Below are 6,537 nucleotides of genomic sequence, written 5' to 3'. Positions count from 1 at the left end.
GACGGCGTGGAGATTGCTTGGAGACGGCGTGGAGATGGCGTGGAGACGGCGTGGAGACGGCGTGGAGACGGCGTGGAGACGGCGTGGAGATGGCGTGGAGACGGTGTGGAGACGGCGTTGGAGCGAGGCGTGAATGAACGTCTGCAGCAGCAGATCATTAGAGCTGATATGTGTGAGAGGAAGCAGCTGCTGAGGTTCCTGCTGGATCCATCCTTCATCTGGATCAGAACCTCAGGAGTCTGGATCAGAAAATCTGGATTCTGGATCAGAACTTCAGCAGTCTGAATCAGGAACTCAGGAGTCCGGATAAGAACCTTTTGAGTCTGGATCAGAACATCAGGAGTTTGGATCAGAACCTGAGGAATCTGGATCAGAACTTTTTGAGTCCGGATCAGAACCTCAGGAGTCTGGATCAGAAAATCTGGATTCTGGTTCAGAACAACAGGAGTTTGGATCAGAACCTGAGGAATCTGGATCAGAACCTTCTGAGTCCGAATCAGAACCTCTGGAGTCCGGATCAGAACCTTTTGAGTCCGGATCAGAACATCAGGAGTCTGGATCAAAATCTTCATCATCTGGATCAGAACCTCCGGAGTCTGAATCAGAAACTCTGGATTCTGGTTCAGAACATCAGGAGTTTGGATCAGAACCTGAGGAATCTGGATCAGAACCTCTGGAGTCCGGATCAGAACCTCAGGAGTCTGGATCAGAACTTTCTGAGTCCGGATCAGAACATCAGGAGTTTGGATCAAAATCTTCTTCATCTGGATCAGAACCTCCTTCATCTGGATCAGAACCTCCGGAGTCTGAATCAGAAACTCTGGATTTTGGTTCAGAACATCAGGAGTCTGGATCAGAAACTCAGGAGTCCGGATAAGAACCTTTTGAGTCTGGATCAGAACATCAGGAGTTTGGATCAGAACCTGAGGAATCTAGATCAGAACCTTTTGAGTCTGGATCAGAACCTTTTGATTCCGGATCAGAACCTCCGGAGTCTGAATCAGAAACTCAGAAGTGTGGATCAGAACCTTTTGAGTCCGAATCAGAACCTCAGGAGTCTGGATCAGAACCTTTTGAGTCTGAATCAGAACCTCCTTTATCCGGATCAGAACCTCAGGAGTTTGGATCAGAACCTTTTGAGTCCGGATCAGAACCTCAGGAGTCTGTATCAGAATTTCAGGAGTCTGAATAAGAACCTTTTGAGTCCAGATCAGAACATTGGAAGTTTGGATCAGAACCTATAGAGTCTGAATCAGAACCTCCTTTATCCGGATCAGAACCTTTTGAGTCCGGATCAGAACATTGGAAGTTTGGATCAGAACCTTTTGAGTCTGAATGAGAACCTCCTTTATCCGGATCAGAACCTCCGGACTCAAACAGAACCCGAGAGTCCTCAGCACTCGTTTACGGTCCGTCTGGCTGCAGCGCCGGAGCTTCCGATGATCATTTGGAGAAAGAGCAGGATCCACTTGATCCTATTATCCCGCGGCGATAATGGATCGCCCACACGTTAAACTTCCTGTGAAGGTTATGTGCGGCGAGAGCGGTAATTGGCTGTTGTCGGCGGCCGGCGGCGTGTTTTGACACGGCTCCTGCCAGCGTGAACCGCTCATTGATTAGTTGATAGCTGCTGCACAGCCGAGCTGCAAGGCGTCTATTCAGGCGCCGCGCGCTCACAGAGGGTTAGGAGCGTGGCGCCGGAGAGGATCAGAACACGCCATAACCAAACACGGCCGTGTTCTGATCCGGCATCGCTGGCGAGCTCTTCTGCTTAAACCGGCTCTGGAAGCTGGACCCGATGCTGATCCAAACCGGCGAGGCCGCTCACCTGAACTCACCTGGTGTTCACAAACACAGAAGCTTCAACCTCCATCTTTAAATCTGCAGCCACTCGTGATGGGACAGATGTTCCTCAGACATTCAGCATCTCTGATCTTAGTTAAAGAAACCAGGGATCTGCAGACAAGCATCAGGAATGCTCCTCGTTTTTCTGTGCTCCGAACAAAGGAAGAACGTTTGCTTTGGGATTCTGTTTAACCCAAATGTTCTAACTGCTCAATAAAACTAAAAAAAGGAATTTTAGGAACTTTTTAGCACAAAAGCAACATAAATGTTTGGCTTACGGAACCGTTCTCGAAGAATTTTCTCCTTCATCAGACGATTGTTCGGAAAGTAAATCCTCCAGAGATCGTCTGCTGACGAGGATACGAGGTAGAAATGTGTGTGATAAAAAGGAACGTTTCCTGAAGTCATTTATGAAACATTTTAGACCAGCGTTCTCAAACTCAATTTACCGCTGAAGGCGGAGTCTGGCTGAGGCTACGGGGTTCTATTTGTGCCAAAAATATGTTTTTGCGTCCACTGTCTATATCCTTAAATTATTATTTATGTCCACTAAACAAGTTTATTGAACATTTGTTCATGTCTATGTACTACTAAGTAATATGTTCTGTGAAACGACGCTAGCAACTGTTGCTAAGGACTTTTATGACAACATTGTGAGAAGACACAAACTAACGACCCTAGCAACTGTTGCTAAGGACCGTTCTGACGACCAGATCCAACCACAATAGCAAATACAAAGTTATAAACCTAAATCTGGAACATCACATAGTAAATCGATCATCAGACAAGCATGGACATGGAGAAGATATTGATTAGTAGACATTGAACTTTCATATTAAGGTGGGGGCCACAAAATATCAACTTGGGGGCCGCAAATGGCCCGCGGGCCGCCAGTTTGAGACCCCTGCTTTAGAGATATTGAGGAAGTGATGAAGACGCCTGGGGGTTCGAATCAACGTGTCTGAAGAAGACGTTTCTGTCTGAGAATGTGACAGCTCGGTTTGAGAAACCGTGTCAGCTTAACCGAGATGTGGAATGATTTAGAAGCTCCGCCTCCACACTGTAAGAGGAGGAGCTTAGCGAGCAGAGAAGATAAATACAACTAAACTTGCAGCTATGTACTCGACTCCACTTCATGGTTTGATCTAGGGCTGCCAAATGACGATTTTAATAGTTGACAAATCAACTATTAAAATAGTCGACTAATCGACTATTTTAATAGTTGATTAGTCGTCAATTAGTCATCGATTAGTCGACTAATCGGCTATGAATTGGTGGATTAGTTGTCGATTAGTCGACTAGTCCTTGCAGCCCTGGTTTGATCAACATTAATGTTTGTTATTTTCTCCGTGTTCTGACGCCACAGCAGAAATACTGCAGTCGTCATCATTTATGGTCATAAAGGATGAAACCGAGTCCAAACCAAATGCAGTCAAACCGTCTTATAAGCAAAGCCAGAACCAAAGACTGGGCTCAGTCTGGTCCCACTTCCTTTGACAGGAGAACCCTGCAGCAGGAGTCCGGGTTCTCCTCTTTGGTCGGAACATCTTCTCCGGACCGTAGAGGATCGGTTCTGCTCCGACAGAACACACAACCGCCGAGCAGTTCCTCCAAAACCCCCACTCCGCTCTACCTTATTTACAAAGGCAGAGAGCGTTGCCATGGAAACACAGTACCAAGCAACCTCCGTGGCTTGGCATGATGCCCATTGGTTGCTAGGGCAGCGCTGTCAATGCCTATTGGGCTGTGTGTGTGTGTGTGTTGTTTTGGGAGTATAACACATTTTTTATTTGATATCTTTTCATGTGTTTACAGTCACATTCAAACATTCAAACCTTTATTGAAATGTAAAGTTGGTTCCATAGTCGTCTGTGAACCTCCTAAAGATCCTCCCTGTTGCTCCTGCTGTGAGGAGCTACTCCTCCTGCAATCTGATGTTTAGTCTTTTCATTACAGACGATTATCATCAGCTACGACTCTGAATCATGTCAAATGATGACAAACGCTCCACCAGCTGAAGGAGTGAAGGATCATGGGAAAGTGAAGACGTGAGCAGAAGAAGAAACAACCAGGAGGCGTCACTGAGCTTAGCTCCGCCTTCATCGCAGCTCTGGTCGTAAACATGAAGAAGCATTTACCTCACAGCCGGCAGCACGCCGCGCTCTCTAGATCCCAATGGGAAGCTCCCAAAGTTCCCTGCAGCATTCCTAAAACCAGGATCAAACAGATGATCAATTAAAACGCAATAAAGGACAAAGGACTTGATGACAGAATCAATGTCTTCTTATAAATGCAGATTTGGAGTCAACATTTGACCACATTTTTGTATCAATCTCAATGATTCAGTATGTACTCTGAATGACTCGTTTATCTCTGTATTTATATTTTTGTCTGTCCAGGCACTACCGATGAAAATAGCCTCTAAGGAAACTCTGGCACATTACGGTGATGATTTTAATGTGACCTGGATCTGAAATATAAACCCATACATGAATGAACATTTCTGGAAAATGTTTGAAGCGTCTTCCTGATCAGGATCTGACCGTTTTGGTTGGACGATGGTTTAACAAAAGGATGAAGGTTCTCGTCATCATCAGAGGACGTTAAAACGATCTCAACAGTTTTTTGAAATACTTGAACCCGGAGAGCCGACAGCAGCGTCAGCGTTCCTCTGCTTCTACAGAACTGCTGCCGTTCATGCTGACGACACGTTTCCACAATCAGCAAACATTTGATGAAGAAAAGACGGCGAGCGTCCAACTCATCCCAGCGACGTCTTCATGACATGACAGAAGGGAATGGGTTTTGGGTTCTGGTTCATCTAAGTTCTGGTGCATGTGGAGCAGGAGCTCAGACTAAAATCAAGGGTAAAGTTTCTCCAGCCTCACTCAGACATTTTAATGAAATAACTTTTGCTGGAGCGTTTGTGGTTCCACGTCTTTGTCCTAAAAAGTTCTTTAGAATCCGAGCTGGTCACAGAACCTCTCTGGCAGCAAACGGATCCCAGCAGGTCCTGGAAGGAGGTCAGAGGGCAGAACGAGCCGTCTGGTGTCATGGCAACTTGATGCCACCAAGCAGAAATGTGGAGCGACAGGTGGAACCGCACAGGAAGGCTCAGCTCGTTAAGGAAGAAACGACGTTTTATTCTCCACTGGAACGAATCGGAGAACTCGTTAAAGCAACGACTCCATGGAGGAACAGATTCCTGCTTTGGAAACGTTTGTTCTGTGGAGCGAAACGTGTGGCGGTTCTGTCTCACTGTCAGTGTTTGACTTACGGTTATAAACTGAGTTTAGTCGACAAACTGAAAACAATGAAGATTTTTTAAGTAATCAAACTGCAGTAAAAAGTTTTTACAGTTTAAAGTAAAAATCTTTTAGTCTAAAATAATCTGAAGTGAATCAACACTGAATTATGTAGAATGAAAAAGATGATGTAGAATTATTTGACAGAACTGGAGGTTGAACAAGAACTTTTTTTTTCTTATTGTAATCAATATTTATTTTTCTTTTTTATAAATAAATCTCTGTGATGTGTGAATGTGATGTATATTCATTCATTCATTCATCCATTCATCTTCCAGACCGCTTCTTCCCTTTCGGGGTCGCGGGGTGCCGGAGCCTATCCCGGCTACTGATGGGCGAAGGCGGGGTACACCCTGGACAGGTCTCCAGTCTGTCACAGGGCCTCAAACACACACCCAGTCACTCACACATTCACACCTAGGGGCAATTTAGAGTCACCAATGAACCTATGAAGCATGTTTTTGGACGGTGGGAGGAAGCCGGAGTCCCCGGTGAAAACCCACGCATGCACGGGGAGAACATGCAAACTCCACACAGAAAGGTCCCAGCCGGGATTCGAACCGGGGCCTTCTCGCTGTGAGGCAAGAGCGCCAATCACTGCGCCACCGTGCAGGCCATGTGATGTATAAATAAAGTTAATTTTCTAAACCATATTCTTGTTCTGTTCAAGAACTCTGAAAGACAATCAGTTAATAACTACATCTTAGAAATGTCAAAACCGTCCTTATCTTTTTAATCCCAAATACTCAAATACTAACAATGTTCTTCAGTGTTTTTTACATTTCAGGTGATGCTAACTTAAGTGGAGTTCTAGATCAGGAATAGGAAACTCGAGGGCCGCGTTCCTGCAGGTTTTCCAACATATCCTGCTTACCATGTTCTAATTGGTTGGACACACCTGAAGCAGGTAATCAGTAGGGCTTGGATCTAGATTAACTGACACGATGCAATCTATACCTATATAAATCTACATAAACCTATCTATTATATTTAGTTCTCTGTGCCTCTGTTTGGTGCAGTGCATTTCAGGTGTTGTTCCTCTTTCCCATTCCAATCCAGGGGAGCGGGAAAGATTTCAAATTTATGGCGGATCATCTGTGCTCCACTTCGTGGCCGTGGACCACGCCTCTGGCTCGTCTTGGCTGTGGACCACACCTCTGGCTCGTCTTGGCCGTGGACCTCGCCTCTGGCTCGTCTTGGCCGTGGACGACGCCCCTACCTGTCCCTATCTGGCTGAACTCTATTCAAATACATATTTGTAGAGTTAGATAAGTTAATTCTTCTTTAACAGTTCTGGTAAATCTCCTGTCCATCCTGGGGGAGGATCTCTCCTTCATGTGGTCATCTCTGAGGTTTCTTCTTTTTTCCTGATTCAGTTTCTTTTTTC

At 45.5% G+C, this 6,537-nt stretch overlaps 1 long non-coding RNA gene across 1 annotated transcript in view; it reads right to left on the bottom strand.

Annotated features, from left to right (window-relative positions):
- Positions 1-3,116: 3,116 nt before the first annotated feature.
- LOC112162594 overlaps positions 3,117-6,537 on the bottom strand; it is a 10,531-nt gene continuing 7,110 nt past the window's right edge. Inside the window, exon 3 of the long non-coding RNA XR_002922108.2 lies at positions 3,117-4,052. This is a non-coding gene — a long non-coding RNA (uncharacterized LOC112162594). The remainder of the gene's footprint in view (positions 4,053-6,537) is intronic.

Source organism: Oryzias melastigma, linkage group LG11, assembly GCF_002922805.2.
Source record: "Oryzias melastigma strain HK-1 linkage group LG11, ASM292280v2, whole genome shotgun sequence".
In the NCBI taxonomy this organism is placed as follows: Eukaryota; Metazoa; Chordata; class Actinopteri; order Beloniformes; family Adrianichthyidae; genus Oryzias; species Oryzias melastigma.
The sequence above is the reverse complement of the archived record's forward strand: the minus strand, read 5'-3'. Positions and strand labels throughout refer to the sequence as shown.